The sequence below is a fragment of the Stegodyphus dumicola genome, chromosome 2 (genome assembly GCF_044657685.1).
Source record: "Stegodyphus dumicola isolate Sdum_Otavi_A_Nest chromosome 2, ASM4465768v1".
Lineage (NCBI taxonomy): Eukaryota > Metazoa > Arthropoda > Arachnida > Araneae > Eresidae > Stegodyphus > Stegodyphus dumicola.
In genome coordinates, this window is record NC_140769.1 from 126,409,023 (window position 1) to 126,433,768 (window position 24,746).

Here is a 24,746-nt window from a genome sequence, read left to right on the forward strand (position 1 = left end):
TTTATTACTTAGGTAGAAGTATAAATTTGCAGAGACTGGGAAAATTGGATCGAGCACCAAAACTTCGTCGTTGGTTTACAGAAATTGCTCCGCCGCCCAACTGTGGCTACTCGGTGCACAGACGGCTCACACTAGGCAACGAGACCAACATAACCGTAGATTTAACTTAACTTCATGACTGGATAACCCAATTCTTGAGACGCATATTCTGATTCGTTTCTTTATAGGCGGAATATGTACCACAGCGCTTAGGATATCTTCGGACAATGCATGATATAGGAAAGCGAGCCGCGAGTGTGAGGAAGAAGCGAAAAAAGGGTATTTATTCAGAAGGAACAAGGGGTATGCAATGTATTCAGAAGAAGCATGAGGGAGTGTCATAAACGTTTTTGTTGTAATTCAAATGTTATTCGTTCATCGCCTAAAATGTACCTGCATTGCATCGCTATGCGAGCTCATATGACTCATATGATGAGAGGTATTGCTGAACCTAGCTAACTGTTAAACTTTCCACCCCAATTTTGAGGGAGAACACCCCGGGGGTGGTCCGAGGATATCCTGCCCCTCTTTTTTACCATCAACCCCTTGAGAGGACTTTCTGAGATAACTGATTACTGGTATTAAAAGTGTACAGAAATCATACTTAGAAAAGACTGTCCTTGAAAAGTTCAAAAACTGATGCTTCCAAAAGTCTAAATGTATGAACAAAAGTCCTTTCTAAGGCGGAAAGTGTAGTAAGCAAGTATTTGGAGATTTCGTCCATCAGCATTCATAGAAAAATGAAATTAATGGAAACATAAATTAAAAAACAATAAATATATATTTAGTATTATATGGAGATGAATAAGCATTAGATATGACAAATGTCCAGTCCGAGTCCTTGGATATGTATAAGAACGTCTCTGATTTTGGCCCTAAGGTGTCTGTTCTTTATTGCGTATTTCTTAAATGGTATTAGATTGTTAGGCTGACAGAAAGGAGAAATATCGAAATTAAAATGAAGAATAAAAGGTGTTATGGCCAATTAAAGCTAAAAATTGGAATTATATCTTTTAAAGCTGAAAGTTGGAATTATATCTTTTAAAGCTAAAAGTTGGAATTATATCTTTATCTTGCACAATCTAATGTAAAAATGTACAGATAATTCTTGTCACTACGTTTTCTTTCCTCCAAAAAAATTTGGCACAATACTTTTAATACAGTTTTTAAATAATTTTGAAATTACTTTGATGGCCAATTCTACTACTATTATTAACAAACGGGCCTTTTCGTTTCTGGCAGCTTGATCGCCCTCTAGCTTGAAGAATTACGACTTTCATTAACAAATTATTATTTTTTCCATTTTTTCTCTTACTTTAGAGGCCATTTTAGGTATTTTTTTGCTGAATAAGCCATTTTCACTTTCCCCCCGTCCTTTTTCTTAAAACTACTATGACAGACGCCATTTTGAACATTTTCCACGTCTTTCAACCACCTTTTGCTGTAATCAGGTTCCCGCCAACGGACAGTCTCTTGACATTGGCTATTGCCCAGTGACATTGTTTTCCCCCTTCCTACGTCATACGACAATTTGGAGGGCAATGAAAAGCGCAAGGGTAAATACAAGCCCTTTTCGAGTTTCCTCGTCACCAGAGAAGACAGCATTGTTACAGGTCTGATTATTATAATATTTCTCTAAAAGTTTTTTCTAGGTCTTAGAAAGACCCATACTGCTAGTCGTCTTGTTTATTTTTTCCTTTTTCATTTAAATTTAATTTATGGTTCGATTGTAAAGTTTTAATTCTTTAAGCTTGCAGGTCCAGCCCGTACGTTATTATATATTTTGACTAATAGCATACCGCTATTTATTCATTTTTATTTTTATTTTTATTATTGCTGTACTTCAGAATTACCTTTACATTTTTTTTTTACACCTTAATGTGTCAATATATGCGGACGCGTCGGGAAATTGGAACAGAGAATTGAGACTAAAATTTTTTAGACAGTTTATTTAATTCATTAAAAAAATTTGTAGCGCAAAGTTTCAATTGTCTGTTTCGGCGAAACGTGTAATGGGGTTAGCTTGGTTCGAGATTCATTTTAAAAATTTCCCTTGAAAAGCCAAAATGAACTTCGAATTGGGCTAATTAACCATTTTCCGCTTTTTAACTTTAATATATTTTCTGCCTTTTACCTTGTTCAATCGATTAGTATTTTACTGTGTTTTTTAATTTACTTTTTATTTCGTATATAGCCTATTATTTTACCTCATTCAATTGATTTGTTTTTTTCCTGTGTTAAAATTTCCAAAAATGTTTAGCGTATAGCTTTTATTAATCTAACTTGTAAATATACAAATATATTTTACATTTTCACACTTTTCATAGCAACCGAATATGCTTATGTTGGAGTTTCCTTGTAGCCACAGCTCTAGATAATCTTTTGGCGAGCTTACAAAAAATTTATCTTCTTATTTCCTTAATTTTGCAGCACAATGCGCAAAAACATTTTGACCAAAATTGGTCTTTTTAGTTTTGTTCTTACAACCTTTCTTATAATATATATATATATATATATATATGTGTGTGTGTGTGTGTAATATTTCCGGGAACATAGAAGGGTAATCATTTTGCAGTCATCATGGCTGGAGTGTATGTAAGGCGGTATGCAAATGACGACAGAGAAGAAGTTAACTGTTTTGAGTCCGCATCTTCATTCAATGAAAATGGAAAATCATTATTTTTCTGGATTCTCCAAGATTACATATGCCATAGTAATTTAAACTAAATAGATTAACTTTAAATTTACTGCGCCATATTGTTCAAACAAAGGAAGACAGATGGGAAGAGCGACAGCAAAGGTCTTATAGCAGTAGAAGGAGAAAGCAATCTGACGAAAAATGGCGCGAACTCTACATTTATAGTAGCGGTTACATAACATGCCAGAATGTTCTCGAAAGTACTGGTCTTGGTGGAAAATCCTGAAGTTGCGAAAAGTTAATTAGAGGTTGCGTAGAGTAAAGCCGAAGTACTTTTTTTTTAATGTTTTATATATATATATATATATGATGATAAAATTTAGTTTGGCAGTCGGGAACTTTTGAAGAATCACAGAAATCAATTGATATTCCAAATATACCTTTATTACTTGTGGCACTTCACAATGAGGGCAATCTGCACCCCACAATTTTGATGATGGGGCATCACATTTTAAGCAAAAGCAGCAAAGCAAGTGACGTCCTTCAGCCAGCAAGCACAAACAGAGAAAGAGGGTGAGGTAGGATTGCATCAATATTTATAGTAAAATATTTCGTTAATCTGATTTGCTAAAACTCATAGGCGATGCAGAAGTTTCTAGATGACATAATGCGGAACACGTTTTCAGATATGAGGCAGTTTAGAGAAAGTTATTACTAGAGACAAAGTACCCAAATTAAAAATGAGGAATTAAGAGGCATTTTAAATTATAATTCTGATTTGCATTTTTTTTTTTTTTTTTTTTTTTTGGATATCATTATAAAATTTCCCCTTAAGAGTCGGTAATGTGATTCGAATTGGGCTAATCTACCATTTACCGCTTTTTTTGTTTTTGTATCTTTGTTTAAGTCTTATGTCACACTTTTATTCTACTGTTTAAAAGTTTGCCTTACCTTGATCAACATATTACTTACAATTAGATTTGAATTTTATTTGTAAATATTTTAGTCATAATATTGTTTATTTAATGTTTACACTTCTCATTGCACTTTATTTCACTTATGTTAAAATTTTTCACCGGTTTTTAGCGAAAGCACTAAGAATTTTCTTTTAACTTGTTTTCTAAATTTTGCAGCTCAATGTGCGAAGTTCTTGACCACAAAGGTCTTTTTTAGTTTGTTCTCCTTTCTTATATATATATGTAAATGACCCATATTTTACGTGAACCAAGCAATTATAAAATATTTAAATTCTTTGCAGAAGCAAAAAGCACTGTGAATAATTGTATAAGTGCGAATAATAAAAGCAAAAGCAATCTCATATGTATATCTTTCTCTGTCTCATACTAAATATCTTAATTAAATATTGTGTCTATAAGCAGAAATGATTGTTACTGAGAAAACTGTTTACCTTCTGTAAAGAAAAATTGAACATCAATACAAATTAATAAATTAAAAAAGGTGAAAAGCTATTAAGTAAAACTAATTAACTAAGTAAATGAATTGTTATTATAGTTTATGTAAGAACTGAATCATGGATATCATTTATAATGGTTAATCACTTTCGAAAGCATTTGTGTTGGAATTAGGTAAACTATTAAAGCTCTAGTTAAAGGATCATGTATAAGGTAGATGCAGTACTTTCTTTTATCATTTTTAAAAGAAGTTTTTTCAATAAAATATTTTATATGCTTCTGGAAAATTAAAATGCTTTTATATTTATATCCTTAAAAACTGTCTCTTCGAATTATAAATTCCGTCAAAGAATATTCATTACTAGAATAACAATAATTGCCATAATCATTTGTAATATTTTTTTTTAAATACTTTAAGTGAATCTGCAATAATATTTTATCAAAGTGCTATTTCTCTATTTAAGGCCTAAAGGATGATTTGCTCAGGCTATTAATTCCGTTTTGCCATTTTGCGTTGGTTCACTAAAAACGGTGTTTCAATTTTCAAATTGTTGTCACCAAATACGAGAGCTCTGCATTCTTTTTAAAGAAATTAAATAATGAAGAATATGAGTGAATATATATATGCTTCTCGCACTGTGAAAAAACAACGGTACCTAGAGCTATCAAATTTTGAATAATGTAGACCTCCGCGCGAATATCGGCATCTGGAAGCCCAAATCTGAAATTTGGAATTGTTTTATTATTTATTTCATATTTTGTAAGACTAACGAATTCTTGATTGAAAGAATCAACGATTTCAAAGCAAGCAATGGCAACACTGTACGGAAAAAAAATAGCTTCAGCGCGTGAGACTGCGTATCGAAAATTCTAAAGACATGCTCTTTTAAAATTATTTTATGATTTTGCTGTTGAATTGAATTTTGAATTTTATGGTTTATGTGAGAAGAACATGATATTTAATATATAATGGTAACACACAAAACGTTAATAAACGCTCGTTTGGACATAATATAAAATCTGAAAGCTTTTCAGAATTTTATTTTTTGAAATAAAAAAAAATTATGTTAAATTTATTTGTAAAAATCTTTTTACGTATAAAACGGACATTTAGACATAATAATTTGCAAATTCTATTCTTTCGTGATCATATTACAGTAAAGGAAAGTTAAAGGAATTTTGAGAACAGTAGAATAATCAAAAACAACAAAAGCTTTACGCTTATAGACTTGATAAAGATGGCACATAAATATGAAATAAATAAAGTATTATATTGTCAATAAAGTTTTTAAAAACTGTTATCAATAATATGCATCTATACATTTGCGAATAAAATATCTCCGCCGCTCTCTTTTGAAATGAAGTGAGGCTTTCGTTTTAAAAATAAACACCAGAAAAAAATGAGTTTGGCGTAACCGAAAATCTAACAGAAAGATTCATTCTTTTTTCGATTTAAGAACAGAAAGCAATGCATGCCTGTAATGTTTCTCAAGAATATGTAATTATCTCTAATTTAAGCTGAATCAAACGGACCTTGCTAAAATAGCTAGAAATCATTTATCACAAATGCGTTGTTTTAAGATTATTTACGTGAGCGCTAACCTAAATATGAGCTAGTTTCCCTTAAAATGTCCTCCACGATTGTAACCTTTCCTTAGGCAGATGGCGCTCTTTTATTTTGACATAATTCAAATAACCAGATCGTGCATCACAGTTTGATGATCAAATTCTCGAACTGAATTAAATTGCATTCGAAAATAGTCCCTCGACAATCTTCATTGTTGATGTCTTTCCTGAACGTTTCAATATACTTTGGAAACTCCTAATAAGTTTTTGAGGGGGGACATGTTTTAATCCTTCATGTATACTTATAGACACTTCTAAAATGTATTTTTCTGATAAGTAATATGAATACATTGTACATATTTATTTCTTACTTAGTGCTTAGGGAGATGCAATTTTTACAGCATTCCACCGTAGAGGCAATCATAAAATACACTGGTGCGTAAAGAGATCTGTTGATCAAGAGGAGCATAAAAAGTTGCTAGACGTACTGCTTAATTACCTCGAAAGCTGCATTTAATATATTTGTAGAGACATTAGGTAAATTTTGGAAGCAGAAAAGGTGAAAAATAAGCAACCGCTTTCGCCAGGAATCGAGCCACGGACCTCTGGAATACCGGCACAGCGTGCAGAACCACTACACCACGAAGGCACGCTAGAAAAGCGGGAGAAATACCTTATATATTGTTACGAATTTTGTACATATATAAATACTTTTTGTGAAATTATATGTGAAATTGCAGTATTTTTTGCATAACATGAAATGGCTGACAGAGAAGACGCCCTGCCGAAAAAATAAGAATACAGAGGTAAGTTTATTTAACATTGAGTAAATGGTTATTTTGCTGAATTGGCAAGATACTGCCAAGTTTTCGACGGTTTGGGCGACTAATTTTTGGCGAGAAATGATCAAAAGACGCCACATTTGGCAGTCATTTGGCGACATTTTGATTTGGTCCCTGTATAACTGTAACTAATCCTATATGTAACTGTTACCGTATCCGGCCCTCATATGCCTTCCAGTAATTCCGAGATGTGAAAGGTACTAGAGATTTCTTGGCAACCGGAGAAAAAACTACAAAAGACCGGAGAGAGCATGAGTTGCTCATTAGTTGTTTAGTTGAGCGTGATTTTGGAGTATCGAGAGATCCGCAGGAGCTTCACAGTTTTAGATGTCCTTTGCATTGCGTTACGTTTAACGTTCTTAGTAATTTGAAGTGTGTTAACGTAGAAGTGAAGTGACGCTAAGATCTAATGAGAGTATTGTTTAACTAGAGTGATCTGACAACCACGAGTGAAAAAGAACAAAGTGGAAAGCAAGCCGCCATTGATTGTGTGCTGGTAGCTCGGGTTGGTGAATGTATGTTAAAAGCTTCGTTCAGATGAGGACGTAAAGGGCATAAGTGATTAAAGCCGAGCTCCATTGCCAAGGCAACCAGTCTGTTCTACGACACAAAATCTGGTTTAGTGCTCGTGGCATAGGGTTCAAAGTTTCCAACTTTACGCCGAGTTTGGAATAAGCGTCGACCAATCAGAGCGAAGCTAAAACGAAGCAGCGTTCTACAGAAGATTTCGCTGTCACGAAACAAGCACAGCGAACACGGGAAGTCAGTCGAGCAGGAGAACAGCATGGAAAAGTTGTAGACACATCCACGCAAGTGCAAATTTAGCTTCTCCCATTTGGCCACGGCTTATACACCGTTCTCGCAAGTGTGAACGGAATTCTCGTATTTTATGCCCTAGTGACTACGCCTCTATGCCTCTACGACGCCGTCTGAACGCAGCCTTAAGGTGTGGATGGCAAAAATGTCCATCCGGAGTAAAATGTGTAAGTTCTCATGTGTGTATAATTCTGTTAACAGACCAGTAATATTAAAATTTCTACAGTCCATTCAATTTAGGTTGTGATTTCATGAAAATTTGTGTGAGTAAATTCTTTTGTCGAACAAAGTGTAACTACGGTTTGTTCTCTGTGATACTGAGAAGACCCGTACGGGTATTGCTGGAGAAAATTCTAGAACTTTAAACAGTTCTTTGGGGTAAAATAAGTTTTATGAAGCTATCATCGGTTCCGTGAAATTCAATCTATTACGCATGCAATAATATGCTTTAATTAATCTGTACCTAATAAAAGGTTATTAATTCAAATTAATAATCATTTTCATTTAAAATTCCGAAATGCAATTTTTATAGCATACCACTGCGTAGGCACTCATAAAATAAATTAGCATACAATGAAGAGTGCGATAAGTTGGATCGCAAAGTGTTACGAGGCATATTGCTTCTCGAAAGCTGTGTTTAATGTATGATTTAATAAAGCTGTACTTAATAAATGTTTATTAACTTAAAATACAGCAAACTTCATATAGAATGTATTCTTTACTGCGAAAGCAATGAGTGTCTAGAATTAATGCAGTTGTTATTCCTATGACTTTTAAAAGGACAAAAGTCGTAAATTCATAATACTGATCTCCCAAGAAATGCATTTTGTTAAATACACTTGGAATTGTTTTTAAATAGGGTGGTTTATTGTTTTGAAGAAATGGACTGATAATGATACGGTTATATGTCTATTTATAAATATTTGATTAAAAAAAAGGAAATTCAGATACATTGTTTTGAATGAGTATTAAATGTAATGAGCTAGAAACTTAACATTGCTGAAAAGTATTATATTTTTTTTAGAAATTTTTTGATAAAAATGATGAAAATGATCATTTTTGATAAAAATGATGATGAATTTTTTCATTCAAAAATTGAATGAAAGAAAACAAAAGTAAAAATTCTAAATAACGTTTTTAGCTTAGTAAGATATTTATAGTAATAGTATATTTAGAAATATTATAATTATTACAATGCGATTCCATTGAAAAAAAGGTTCTTTTTCTTCAGAGGGGGGGGAGGGAAGAAATGTCCCAAGAACATCGAATATAATGCTTCAGAACAAAGAAATTATTGAAACACTTGCGAAGCGACTGAAACACTTATAAAAGTAAAAAGGGAGACTTTTGCAGTTTACAATGGGTAAAAGAACTGAAAAAAGGGTAAATGAAATTTCAGAAGAATGAAAAATCTAAATATAAGCTTATTCATATTTCAAGAGCGGAGAAAAAACTAATCGATTCAGTTCTCCGCAATGAGCAATTAAAGGAACATCGAAATTCATGGTGAAAATGCCAAACCATCCTATCTGCATCTTCGAGATTTCAACTGCTAAGAAAAATCATATATTTTCTCATAGAATAATTGCCGAATTAGTCAACAAGAGGTAAACTTTCCGACCAGGAAACTTTCTTCAAATTTCAGACATATTTAGAAAATATTTTATCTTAAATTCGGGTATAAAAATATCAGGTTTTGTTTTTTAAAGTTTAGAAAGTTTTATGAAAATTTTACGAAACGAAAGGGAGGGAGTATGCAAAACTTACCTTCGAAACTATTTTTAAAGTAACTTTTATGTTCTTAAGAAAAATAATAAATGTAGATAAATACATTAATTAATAAATAAACATACTTTTTACCAAAAATAAAAGTAAAGTTTTTCGTAAGTTGAGATCTTGCATTAATTATGTCGTCTTTCCACTCATTGGCACTTGGATATATAATATAACTCAAAGAACTAGAATTGAAATTTTAAGTTAATAAAAAATGTAAAACTTCTTTGTTGTTTGGCCCCTTATTATTTTTCTTATTTTTCATGCTAGAAAGGTCTTTATTATTGCTATTATCAAAAATATATACATATGCATCAGCGATACAAACATACTAAATCACTGGGAGAAAGGTTAAAAATAACCCTCGAGGTGCATTTAAATTGGAGCGCAAAGTCCGCGAAGTTCTGGTTAAATAAATCTTACTGCAAATTTATTATAAAAATTTAAAGTTAGCGTTAAAGATTATCGGAAAGTACTCATCGAAAATAGGAATTTAGCTAAGGCTGAAAATTCGCAGATTCACGATAAGTATTTACTACAGAACTATGATCATGACGCAGAAATTCTAAATGATTTCAGAAGCAAATTTTCTTATTGAATCAAATTGGTCTTTTTTCCATTGACAAGCCTTTAGCCAGCTTAGGATTGGCCACTACTATGACCGGAGGCGGTGTGTCCGACTTTAATGTAGAAGCACGTGATAGGAGGGCCAGCGTTAACTCCTATGCAGAGATGGACAATTACAGTCATGGCTTCTCCCGGGATTCGAGCCCGGACTCTTCGGCAGAACAGTAGGCAGCCCTTTGCAGGATACGCATATTTCACAAGTGCATATCTGTGTAGACACCGAGGGCGTGGCTTCTAGGTAAACGAATGGGCATCCAGTAATATTTCTGTCATGTGACATGCTCTTTCACGTGCTTTAAGAATTAAGCAATAATGGTTGAAAATATTTTGCCACGTAGTTTGAAAAAAAAAAAGGGGGGGGGACAGGAAAGTTTGAAAGTGTTCAGATTTTAACAATGGCCCAAAAGAATTCTTACGAAGTTTTATATGGAGAGATTATCAATAGAGATAATGAAAAGTTAAAAAATAATATCCGTCTATTGCTTTTAAATAGTTTAATTATTAATTAATAACAGTCGGCTTAAATAGGAAAGAATAATATATTATGCTTTTCCTAACGAAGATTGCGTAGGTCTATGCGCTACTTCGTCATATTCCAGTCTGAAAAATCTAGATATGGCTACTATAGAAGCCTAAAGTCCTCTGAAAGATAGAAACAAGCTTATACAAGTGTAAGGGTAAAAATCAATCTAAGACGAATATTAATTCCAGTCAAGGTCATTTTTCTATAATTTTGTAAATTAAAATAAACTTATTATGACAAAGCGCAAGAGAGCTATCTGCATAAGGAAAAGGATAGCTTCATGGATAACTTGAGGGAAATTGGGTCGTATTCATTTTACTCATGAAAAAAAGCGCGAAACACCCGTGCAGTCAATATTCGTTATGCGAATATGGATCGAACTACCAGCGTTCAGCGTCTTATCAAATCGACCATTAATTAATTGTTATGTTATAAAATGACCGATGATTCTGAAAATCGATAAGTATACCTAATGCAAAATTCAAAATTTTAATTTAGTTTGCTTTTGAATTTTTAGTAATATTTTTGAACCGAGAGAAACCCCAAAATACTTCAAATTATATTATATTACGATATTTCATTGTATTCGTAACCTTTTTAGTAAAGAAAGTTATGATTTGAAAGTGGCCTAATCGATTTTGAACTAAATAATTACTGATGCCTGTTACATTGTTAACTATGAAATGTAGATTATAACATGTATCAAGCTACTTCAAACACATGTACACAAAAGAAAGCATGTTTATTATTTCTTTTTCTTTTCTTTTTGGGGCTGTATTCACCATTCGCAAAGTTTTCAATATCAAAGCCTAATCTTAGAATCCTAGAACACTCTGCGCTCTCAGAGTAGTCTTTGAACCGAATTCTCAAAAATCAGGATCGAAAGAGAAATCTAAGAAAAGTTAAAGGCAGGAAAAAGAGAGAAAACTTCGCTTTTGGGTATTGCAAAATTTTATGCATCAAATAATGTATATTTACTTCAGCAATAAAATAAAATGCATTTCTGCAGAGGTATTTAGACAGTATTTACCGTATTTTTATTAGAAATGACCGCATGCGTTAATTAAAGAATAATGATCTCTTCATCATCTTCAATTCAATGTACCTGGAGCAGCCTTGAATGGGTAATTTTTGAGTGCCTCTTATTACGATAAACCTATTCAAAGCATCCATGTTTTAAAAATTTTGAATAAAATGGGAAGCTAAATCATTGCTTTTTTGATTAGAAATTTGTTTTTCGGTTATCCAATTTGCTGTAACTTTTACTTCTTTATTTTATTCTTACTTATTTGTTAATTTCGAATAAATATTCGAACATTATATTCTCAAATGCTTAGGTAAGATTTTATTTTGCTAGACATTTTGATTGACGAACTATATGAGGTAAAGCTTTTAAACCTTGATTTACGAAGATGAAAACGAAAGTAAAGTAATGTAAATGAATTGTTATTACATGCAATAAAATGTTCGCTGCTTACATTTAAAAATTTTCCTCAAGTATAGAATCTTTTAAGCTAACTTACATTATGCATAAGAGTGCTAAGACCCACGTAGCTCTTATGCCGGCATTAGGCTAGAGTCGATTTATTAGTGTTTAGTGGTCTTGGCCAACTGGCCACTGATACGCATAAATATCCCTTGCCTTTGTATATCTACCCCTACATATTGTTTTATTTCTTTTTGAAGATTCGATACAAAAATTTCACATTTATCTATTCAATTTTCATTCAAATAAATTTTACGTCTTTAAGAAAGCTTTTTTAGCCTAAAAGGGCTATTTTAGCAGAAGAGCTATTCATTTCGTTTTGGTATTTTGCGTCGTCCACTATAAAACGGAGATTCACTTTTCAAATTGTTGCCACCCTATATTACAGCCCCCCCATTATATTTAAGGAAATTAAATAATGAAGAATCTGCTTGAATGTACGCATGTTTCTTGCATTGTGAAAAATCAGGTGTACCTAGAGACATCATTTTTTTTTTTTTTTTTTTTTTTTAAAGTAGTCCTTCACTCGAATATGGTCATCTGAAAGCCCAGATTTAGAATGTGTTTTATTATCTGTTTCATAATTTGTAAAGCTTTAACGAATCTTCTTTATTAATAAACTCAACGATTTCAAAGTGAGCTAATTGCAACACTGTACGGGCGAAAAAAAATTGTCTCCAGTGCGGGAATTTACGTATCGGAAATTCTAAAGATATGTTCTTTTCAAATATTTTGTGAAATTGCTGTTGAATTGAATTTTATGGTTAAGTGCAAAGAACATGACGTTTAATAAATAAAGTAACACAATAAAAATAATAATAATAAAAAAACCGCCCAGAGGGGCGTGAAAAAAACGAGCGCGGGAACACTTATGCCTGACCACTTACCCTTAACGCCCTTACATACAAAATTGCAAGTAATGTTATGCAAAAGCAGGTGTAAAGTATAAATGTATTATAATTTTCCAGAGACTGAACAAAACAGCAATGTATACACATGTCTATATAAAATTCAAAGGGGAAAAAATACAACTTATTAGGTTAGTAGAAAAAAGGAACTTTAGAAGTATCAGTAGCTTAAAATGCAGAAACATTAAAACTTACAGAGCATTGCATCATATATGTTATATTTGCTGATAAAACCATACGTTCTCCGTTATTCATTTATCCCTATTTTTGTCCTGTTTTTTTATCCCGCTTTTGTTTTTTCTGTGACATAATCAGATTGAACTGAATCACGAAAATTGTTATATTTTCGGACGAGTTAAACAAGCGGAAACACAGCGAGAAGCTTGTTGCAAACGAAGACTCCCAGTCTGATATATCCAATTCAATCAGTGAACAAAAAAACTTGGGGATTTTAGCCCCCGGGCTCTGCCACAGCCATTTAGAGTCTCCCTAAAGAAAGAAGGAAAAAAAAAAGATCTGCTAGATAACTATCGAGGTTCACAAGGGGAAAGAAAGTGAGGCGAGAAAACCAGTAGGAGAGCTAAGAGCAAAGAAAACAAAAACAAGGTCGCTAAAATATCGCCTCCTTCTTGTATTTCTATTTCTTCTTTGTGTCTTCTTTCCGACGGGAATTTAGCTTGCCAAGATTTGCCAGCAGCTAAAGAATACTTTGATCCGGTTGGGGAGACTTTGTGTGAGGCGAGTAACTAATGGGGGTTTTGATTTGAAAATCATTGCCCTCGCTTACTTTCCACCTGATGTGAAGACTTACGTTTAATAAATGTATTTCGATTATCAGAAAATTGTTCAAAAGAGTTTTCGAGAAAAGATTGAACAATACAATGGTGACCCTAATTGCAATAATCTACTGTCATACGAAATTAATTGAACTAAAATGACTGCTTTAAAGGAAATAATTTAAGATTAATAAATTGTTATCTCACGATAGGGACTCATATTTTTATATTATTATTTCTGTGACAAAAATGTTTAATTACTTTATTAATAATCATCGAAATAGTCTGTAAGTGTTCCGCTGATTGCTTAGTTTACTACAAAAAAATGCTCGATTGGTATCTCTCCTGAAAAATTCCTCTATTAAAGGAATTATTCAAATGCATGCCTGTAACATGTATTTTCAGATAAAATAACTTAACTATAAAATCAAGTCAACCGAAGTCAGTGCTCACTCATACTTACACAGAAACCTTTCTAAATGTATTCTTTATTTTTTTAATTGATTGTTTTTATTTATATATTTGCAGTAATTTAATTTTTTTAATTGAAGTAATTACATTTTTGTTATGAAACAGCAGATTAAAATTCTAAAGTAAAATTGATGCCTCATTAATTTTACTTTTCATGAAAGATATTATTTATAAACAAATTTTTGATGAAATAGTTTTTACAGCAAGAGATTTTGGTACTTACGTATTATCGCAACCAGAGATAAGTGGCAAAATTATCAGAATACGCAAATTCTGGCAACAATAGCGCATAAACATTCTTCAGGCAATTATGCTGATAACAATCTTTCACTTAAGTAACGTCGCCATTTTCATATGCTTTATTTTTGTTTTATTCCAAGTTCCAACGGTTTTTATAGACGGATATATTTTGCCTTAAATTCAATTTTAAAATATTCGCTTTTGGAATTTATCAGCAATGGAAGAAAACAGCGATAAAAATACCTGCAGAAATACAGTATTTTTGCCACAAAATCTCCAAAAGGAAGCAAGGATGAGATACACTTAGGGTAGCAACTTTATATACAATACATTAAATTAATAGTTCATTTCATTTTTAGTTTTTCAATACATATAACATTGCTTCGTCCGTAGCCCGATCATTTGGCGGACTTACCCATTAGTAATTTATAAAATTCGCAGAAAGAGAATAGAAATAATTTACTTTTACTTCTAACGATTATGGAGTACTTCCACTTTTGGTCAATCAAAAACTGAGGTTAAAATATTCTCGTATATGTTTCTTTATGAGAAATAATGAATAATATCTTGATTTATTCCGTATTTGTTATTTAGAATAGCCATCTCTGCTTATAAACTTAATCTATTCATTCAGTAAAAGCATGAAAAGAAATTTATCACCGAGAATACGCATGCATACGAAATAATTTATAGATTAAGAATTTTAAATACCGATAATAAAAGATATTTCATTATAACCAAATGCTTTTAAAATTTCTGTTGGAATTACAAAACATTAAATTATCTTTTAATAAATAAGTACCTTTTTTCAGCTTTAAAAACAGAAAATTTCTTAACATGTTTCTTCCATCTCACACTTATTCGATGAACTCTATAAAACATTCATTTATAAATTACTAAAGTTGGATGTTTTTAAACATTTGATAAAATGCTCACAGCAGCTAGGGCTAGAAATGCGATTTTGTTATGTTGCATACCTCTGGATCTTTGATACTTTGCAATACCCGTGACTTAAATACTATACAGGCATTTTAATGTACCTCAGCCCACCAGCGGCCAAGCGGTAAAGACGCTGAACACTGGTCGTTCGGTCTGAAGTTCGAATCCTGCGAACGGGCTGGCTGTATGGGCGTTTTCGTGGTTTTCCCCATGTTTAAAGTCTATACGAGCCAGTTTCCCTTAAAAAGTCCTCCACGACGGCATCCCTCTCTTTTGTCAGATAGTCCTCGTGTGCTTTGCCATAATTGAATAATCTAATCCTTTAATGTACCTCAAAATAGCAGAAAACTGGAGCCAGATATTTACTCCAGTGAGCTCGGCCAAAATGCCAAGTCATTGGTTTAGATTGCATGTATAAAGAAAAGGACTTGGATTTATTTGATTAGGATAAAGCACACGCGGGATAACTCCCTGAGGGAAGGGATGCCTTTGTGGAGGATTTTGTAAGGGATATTGGCTTGTATCCACTTTACGCACCAGGAAACCCACGAAAACGTCCATGCAGCCAGCACGTTAGCCAGGATACGAACATGGATCGAACAACCAGTGTTTAACGACATTACTGCATGGCCGCTCGTAAGCCGCATAAGGAGAAAGATGTCTCCGGGAAAATCTTTCGCATGAAAACTGGATCGCCCTCACGTCACTCATGGGAAAACCACGAAAGTGTCCAAGGAGCCCTTGCTATAATTTGGACCTATATACAATTTTATTTTTACACTGAAAAAAGAAGCCTAAGCTTGGAGTGTAGGGATGAAATCTAGCGGAATCAAATGAGTCAAAATAACCACAGATCACTCTCTCTCTCTCTGAGTGTCAAATGGAGGGTAAATGGTTATATCGTACATAGCGGCCGAAGCAAGGGTCATGGCATGAAGCAAATATAGGATTATCGGCATGTGAGCTGTATTCATGAATCTGAGACGAGATTAGTTACGGAAAGTGAAATCAAAATCCTGTTTAAATAATTAAAGTAATTATCGGAAGCTTCCTAGTTCCAATAGTTTCCACAGCTTTGAGTGTTAATTTCAGCATAATTAAAACGATATAACCCTTTCACACGGCTCGGATGTATGACTGAAATCTGAGAGGAAAACTTATTTTTCAGATCCCCTAACATATCATGAGCGTCTGCTTTGCCAGATTTGAAATGAGCAGGAGTTCCAGGTATTATGCGATATTCCAGGTATTTGCGATGTTCATCGAATAACACAGCATTAATTTACTTACCAAGTTCGGGCTTTAAATCTGTCGCGGGTTGGGTCTAACACATTTTTTGTTTTTTTTGGTTTTGAACTTAAAGAACTTAACATTTTCTCTGAAATTTTGCACAAATACGGAAATTAGCAGGATAAACTTGCAAAAATCTCATACTCTTAAATGTAGTCGTTTTTCTTTAATCCAGTGGCATATTTCAAACTATTTCCTTCCCAATTTCAAATATACCGAAGCGCTGAAACATCCAGTTTGTCCATTTCCAGTGTCCTGGCATCTACAGTGTTGTAAAGAATTTTCACAAGCTATGAAAGCAGTGATCCTAATCTTGAGATACATTGGGGACTTGATCTCGTTTACCTGTCTACCCTTATCAGAAAGCCAAAGTTCCAAAAAGTAAATTAGGAGTTTCTCTTTCTAGTTGTTTCTTCTCCTGGAGAATTGTTTTAGTTCTTCGACAGGTATGTTATTGGCCTACAGTTCCCTATAAACATGTTCGTCAGTTGTTTTTCCATAAGTTCAGGCTTTATTAGACTTCGGGCTTTAGCCGCATCTCACATTTATTCAAATCTGAATACGGTTTACGCAGATATACGGATTTTCAGAAGCCAATTCCTTTAATGCTGTTAGGATTACCGGCTAAGTGCTACACATTTCGCTGATTTAAGGGGTGTTGGAACCCCAAAAATCTTCAAAAAATTGTGATTTCAGATTTTTGCATTTTCAAATTCTCTACACTTTTATCTTTCTAAAAATACCATTATTTAATCTCTATGAAAATTAGAAGTGTAAAAAACTCTAGTTTTAATTTGTCATCTACTGCTTTGATCAATGGGGATTTCTCTCCGAACGTGATTTTTTTATACTCGATGTACCTTTTCTCAGGAACTACTGCTCACAGGTATCTCAACTTCTTCTGGCTTATTTATTAGGTTCCCTACTATTTACTGAAATGAGCTTTTTGTAATAAACTTAGGAAAAAAAAATTAATTTTTTTGTGTGAGAAAAGTGCTAAATTTTACTATGCCTAACAAAATATTCTGTAATTTACTCTAAAATTCAAAATGCTTCAAAAGCTCATTTCAGTCTAATCAGTTAGGTATACTTTAATTACAGAAAAAATTTCAAGCTTGTATCTACAGCAGATCTTGAGAAAAGGTACATCGAAAATGGCCAATTTAACATTGTCGGTATAGGGGTTTCTGATACCCCTTAAAAAATTACATGTTGGTGGCGTAGGAAGCTATAAAAAATGCATTTGAAGCTCACCAGCCACAGAATCGAACACTGGTAATTTGAACCCGTTTCGAGCCCTTTTATCTAGTGGCATGGGTGCTTTTCATCATGAGTAAAGTGTATCAGAGCCAGTTAAAAGTCATATATAAACGAATCGTTCCACTTAGGTACATAGCCCTCATGTGCTTTACCATTTTCAAATAATATAATCTAATCTATAAAAAATTTGAAGTAAATGCGTATAGCTTTCATTTTCCTAAATTTTGTAATGTGTCGCACTTTGTTTTAACTATTAATTACCAGTTTATCTCATTAATTATCACTTTATTAATATCAGTTATCAGTCCATTCGAAATCCCGAGCAGACAGGTGCCTAACATCCGGCGAATGATAAAAATCACTCAACACTGGTAGTTCCTACCGGCAATCAAATTTCGCGAACGGATAGATTACATGGGAAGTTTCATGTAATCTATCCGTTCGAACAATATAAATTTCATGTATCAGTTTTTTTCCCTTATGTAATATGAAGAAATATTAAAACAGTCTTCCTTGAAAGCATCCCTTTTCTTAGGCAGATCGCTTTTGTTTGTTTTTCAGTAATTTATCCAATCCGAATAACCCGAGGTTATTTACAAAAGTTCATGGGATGTGGTCAAAGTCAATTTGATCAAATGAAACCAAAAATTATAATTTAAGAACATAAGGCTAAAGAATATAGGTACTATTCCGTTTTGAGGACCGTAAAAAATTGCAGCGAAAATGTATGCGCAAAAGCGCCAAATCTAGCAAACGCGCCCATTTAACAACGCGCCAAATCTAGCGCACGAGCTGATTTCAAATTGCGTAAGTTTAGATAGTTCTATATTCCTTAAGACGCCATTTGTTGTACTTCTCACATACAGCGAGGATAAGTCTGGCAACAGCTGCAGGAAGAAAAATTCTGCAGCGCTTCGATGGCAACAGCGGATGATAGTCTATACATTTTAATTTTAATTGTGTCAAATTTTTGCCTTTTTTGCGAGACTAATTGGCGTTACAATTTTGAGTTTGGGTGAATGAAATGGAACCCGCTGCTCCGCTGCGAATATTAGTAAAATATGTTTAGAAAATTAGCTGTGTTGAGAAGGATAAAATTCTTAGGTTTGAGTTTGCGATATTTTACCTCCTAAAGTTGTATCGAGTTGAGAAATTGATGGCGGGCTTATTCTCGTTGTGCAGATAAGTTCAATTTTTTTGTGTTTATAGTTTATAACTCGCAAATATATGACTAGAATACTATTAAATACATTTTCAAATTCTGAAATGGTGTTTTAAAATTTTAGATGTAGAGAATTCACATTGCTATGTCGGAGCCAATGGTAGTCAGGTGAAGTAAAACCGTTTTGCTCACGACATAACACCATTAAAATACTAGTTCAATTTTTAAATCTTTTCCTGATTTAAAATCCTTTTTTTGATATACTATGGATTTAACAATTTGGGAATTGCCCATGACGAGAAGTCTGCAATAGAATATTTTCAAAGAAAAGACATCATTCATTATACAAAATTATGTTTGAACAACCAACGAGATGAAATTATGCTTTAGCGATAACTCGGTAGCGAAATAGCGATGCAAGAATTTATTCAGTTATGTTTAGCCCCTTTTATATAAATTATAAGGTAAAAGTTTACAATTGGGTGCCCCTTGTTTTTTGCGATTCTTTTTTGACGCCAAGATCGGCGTCAGGAAGGCACAATTTCAAGATGGCCGCTACACAAAACCAAAATAAGAAGTCAAAGAATTGCACAAACTCTGTGTTCATGTACACATCGATCTGTTTTCACTTAAAAAAAAAAAAAAAAAAAAAAAAAAAAATCCTAGAATGGCACAAACTAGGCATTGCGCACTGCCTTAAATTTTTCCATGTACACATCAATCTATTTTCATTTAAATGAATGAGGAAGCTAAAACAAAGTTAAAATTATCATGGTAACCAGAAGTCAGGTTTCATCGCCAAAATAAAAAAAATAAAAAAAATGTCGTTAATCGAAGGGGGATCCAGTTCTACACTAGAGCCAATTATAATAATAAAAAAGTATTATATGAAATTAACCTTTAATATAAATTAAAACAATACTCTTTAGATAGTTATTTACTATTAGATTTCCTTTCTTGAGTTAGGGTTGCCGCAATTATTTTTGGCAGCACTGGCATCAACAATTGTATGGCGATTTTTTACGGTCCTCAAAACGGAGTAGTACCAGAATATATATGACTATATATATATATATATATATACGTATCTTTGTTTTCTGAATGATTATTTTATTCTGTAAGACTTGTTAATCTAACTCAAATAATAGCTCGTCGCCCAGCCAAGTAGCGCGATTTAGTGCCAATTATGGATGACTACTTTCTTTAGAGTTCCACACTAACTACTGGCAATTGGCAATTCTTGTCGAAATTTCTGCCAACGATTGATAGACGGGATGATACGTAAGTGCTTCTAAATGAAAATAGTGTGGAGTAGCTTTAAGGAAGAAAAAATAACTTAATTTTTTCTGAAAACACATTCCTATCTATAGCGATGTTTCACGACTTTAGCTAATCCTTTTTTTAAATACTTTTTAAAATGAAAATATTTGTATTCATTTTATTTAGATTGCGTTGTTATAGGGTTCCATTGTTCATTTTATTTTCATTCTGTTTTGATTCTGCTCTGTAATTCTGTTGTTGCATTCAATTTAAACATGCTTAGTTTAAAATTGCCAGTTCGTAAAATGATTAAGATCGCATATTTACTTATTTTGGCTCCAACAATTTTTAAGAGATAGCGTAGACCTCCATGTTGGCGAGTCAGATCTTTTTTAATTGTAAGACTGACTACTTGGAAGTTCTCATAATTTAAATGAACAACGTTTTCAAAGTATTTGTGTAGTTTTATTAGTACTTCTTGCCGTTTTATTAGGATTTTGTACATAGTATTTTTACTATTTAATTTATTTTTTTTTAATTTATTTATTTATTTATTTATTTATTTATTTTGTACTTTTAATTAAAAGACTGAAGACCAGCATGTCAGGGGAAGTCTTTTGATTTTATAAGACTATTTGAAAAATAATGTTTAAAACAAGAAAATTAATTTACAACGATTTGAATCTTAAAATGTGAAACATGTTGAAGCATGTTTGGTCGGAAAGAAACATGTTGTTCGTCCCATATTAATCATCTCAGTTTAATTCTTTAAATACTTACCTCCTGAAATGTTCTGTTTGAAACACTAAACAAAGGGTATTAATATATTCTTTATTTTATTATTCCTTAATTAAATTGTTTGCATCACTTATTGCATTTCTTTCGCTTTCATAACAAAAGTTTGGTCTATGTCTTTAGGCTTCAAATAGTTTTTCACTTTTAATGTACTGCCACCATTAACTGGCCCTATACATGTTTCCTCAGCTAGGATAATCTCTTAAAAAATCATTTCTTTTGAACTTGTATTATGTAAGCTAAAAAAACTCATAAAAAGTAGGCGTGGATTGGATTAACCTTCATGATTTAAAATTTAAAAATCTTGTGCTAAAGCTGCTAGTGATTCTAAAGTTAAAGTTCGGAAAAAGTACTTCTGATTATTCTATGTAAGGAAAAGCGTAGCGAAGAATACTAAAGGTGTAAAAATAAGGAAGCCTTTTTGTATGAGAATCTTAAACAATTAAAAACAAACTGTCAACTTAAAATAAAAAAATAAAGTTAAAAATTCACAGACGCTGTAGTGAAAAATGAACACCTGAAGCACATAGATCGACATGCGAAAACTATGCAAAAGGAAATTTTAATCTCATTTGTATACAGCTTCAAACAGAACTTGTTAAGGGGTAAGTGTTTGAAACGTTAAACTGAACATTAATGAGTTCCAAATTATAAAGGGGAACGAAACATGCTTTTGAACTCATTAATCGAACAATTTAACGTTTCAAACACTTATCTCTTGACAAATTCTGTTTGAAGAAGTAAACAAGGGAGATTGATGCAACATTTTAAAATGAACATTTGAAGAATTCTTCCCCTTCAATATGAATCTACGTTCTATGATATCTGTGTGCAGCGCATTCAATATTTCTGTGTTTCTATGTCTTAGTGTTCCTACATCTGTACTTTTAAATTTATTTTTAATTTATGTATATATTAAATAGCCTAAACTGTACAGTTTATTTACATTGGGCAGAAGTTTATTGTTATACTTTTATATGGCTCTATATTTCCATATTGCTACGAGTATCTCGAGCAGAAATAAAATTAATATGAATATTATTTTACGGAATAATAGCTCACGTAATTCCGTTTTAAGAAAGCTATGAAAATTTGTGATTAAATATATCTGCCAAGATCATCTTCACGAACAAATTTTCTTATTAAATAAATCAATAAGACCAATTTCGTAATGATGGTACCTGCACATATAAGAGATTAAGTTTTACAAAATTAGGCTCTGCTTTGAATATATTAGACGAGAGTGTTTACGGTAATATGAAAGAGATTTGCACAGTGCTGTAGATTAAATTAAATCACTTCATAATTCACTCACATATGAGGGTCCGCTGTACAAAATATATCGATTCAAAACAAACTTCTCAAATTTCACAGACTGTGGTGCGGAAATTTCATTAACTTGATTTCTGTCAATTTAAAGCAGAAGTCTTTCCTGTAAACATCAGATTTAATATCTCATTTTCAGCAAGAGCGATTCAGGTTAAAAGCGTTTTATTTATAATTTATTAACACGAATGACAGCCAAACATTCGCAATACTAACAGGATTATTCTTTGCTGAAGCTCGATGCTTCTTATTAAAATCCATATTTAGCCGTAATCATGATTTTTATAACGCTTTAAGTGTAATAATCTTTTTTAATTTATTTAATTTTTCAGAATTTTAATAACGCTTAAAGCGGTTTTAAAATGTGCGTTGAAATAATAGCGCTTATAATGAGTATATGGCAGCAGAGGATTCAGTTACTGACATATTCGTTCTTATTTACAACATTACAGTCTCTGTTCGACACCATTTAGACCATTTTTCTCTGCTATAAAATCTCGTCTTCTTGGATTTTTTTTTTTTTTTTCCATTTACAACGATATTATTGAAATTGTAAATTATTGCTTGCTACCTGACAGTTTTGTTTTCATGCAAAATGGCGGTTTTAAACAAGCAGTAGATGGGAGATTGTGGTTGTGCTTTTTCCGAAGAAAAAAAATTCTTCTCACTTTATTGAAATGCTGTGAAAACCCTGGTTTTTCCGATATTTAAAGCTATGATATATAATACTGTCAAAAGGAAGGAAAAAATAATATCAAAATTTGGCTTGAAGTGGAAACATTGTTCCAAACACATATCCAAGAAAAAAACGGAATACTTCGAACGTTGCAAAGGTAAGATTTTTAACGTTAAAAGAAAATCCGTTAATTCAAAGTACAGTTGCACAACCATTAAAATGTTCAATGTCCGCTTTAGACAAAATGATTAATACTGATAGGAATCTTAAGAGGGCAAAAAACATAATGTATATCGTCATTCTCCCCTATATACCGCCAAACGCATAACGTACTGCAGAATTCTTTATGAGAGACCTTTATGTAGACAAAAATGGAAAAATGTTGTCACAACAGATAAATCGTGGTTCTATTTAAATGACTGCTGTAAAAAGAGATTAATTCATTATCATCACAGTGGAGCAAAAATTTTTAAAACATGGTATATAACGGAATTCCTATAACGGCAAATTAAAAATAAAGACAGGGAAAACAATTAAGAACAGGTTCATATAATATGTATATTCAACAGAGTTATTTTGAGACAAAACAGACTTTTTTTTAAATAACATACAAAGTTTTAGCCATATTTCCATTCTACAACTCAAATTATGCCTAGATATTAAATTCTGTAATTTTTGGTGAGAAATTTATGCAGAAATTTAAAAATTTATCTTGGTAATTTTTTTTTTTTTCCAGTTTGCGCCGAGAATAATACACTTGGCGAACTTCTTAATTTATTGCAACCTATTATTTTCCTTTCATTTAACTTCATTGTCCACGAACTGAAAAAAAAAAAAAAAAAAAAAAAAAAAAAAAAGTCATCTTTCATACTTTCACATAATTTTAGCAAAGTGCGTAAACCACATCTTCATTATTATAGCTTATAATAAATACCCCAAATTTCAAAACGCAAAATCGCAAATGCAAACTCCCGTATATCTTAGGAAATTTTGAATAAAAGACTAATTTTTTGCAGGTATGCTTAGAAATACTTTAAGATGATGCCAAAACTTTTATTGGTTATAATTCAAATTGTTTTTCGAAATATTTATAAAAATTATTTAAAATTACAAATTAAAAACATAAATCATAAAAAATAGGCGAATTTTAATTGGAATGAACCTAAATTTCAAAATAAGAAAAGAAGAATCAAATAAGTTTATTAAAAAGATATATTAATAAATATATATCAAACTCAATTAAGATTGAGGAGTTAAAATTTTGAGAGCTAATTTTTTAAAAACTGTTTCAACCATACATATTTTGGACAAAACAATGCAAACTCTTATTTTTATACATTTGTTCAAACTATTTAACATAAATTTATTGCTGTAATAAAATAATAAGCAATCTGATCACACATATTATTTTGAAACTGAATGCATAAACTAGACTAAAAAAAATTCAGTCATAAACATTTGGATAGCAGGGCAAATTAGATATTTGAAAAGACAGCCAGCCATTGAGATACACGTAATTCACGACAGAATGGTAACAATTCATAAAGCTGTGAAACATTTAACTGTCAAAATGACATAAATTCGAAAAGCAAAAAAAGTAAACATACAAGTATTCAATTGAACTTACCTTTCATGCAACAAAAAATATCCATACAAGTTAACCTCAAGCGCAGCCATTTTGGATTTCGTTTCAAATCAGACAGATGTTTACGGATTTGCGGAAGAATACGAGGAACTAGTAGTTTGCCGGATACAATGTGCAATGACGCGAAAGAATATAGTTCTGTAGAACTTCCTACATTATTCCGTAATAAACAGTACTATTTCCTAATTTTTTCTTTATCTAATTAATTAATTTAAAGGGAAATAGTTATATAATGCCGAATTCATTTTTAATGAAATGTAAAATTTTGCATGTATG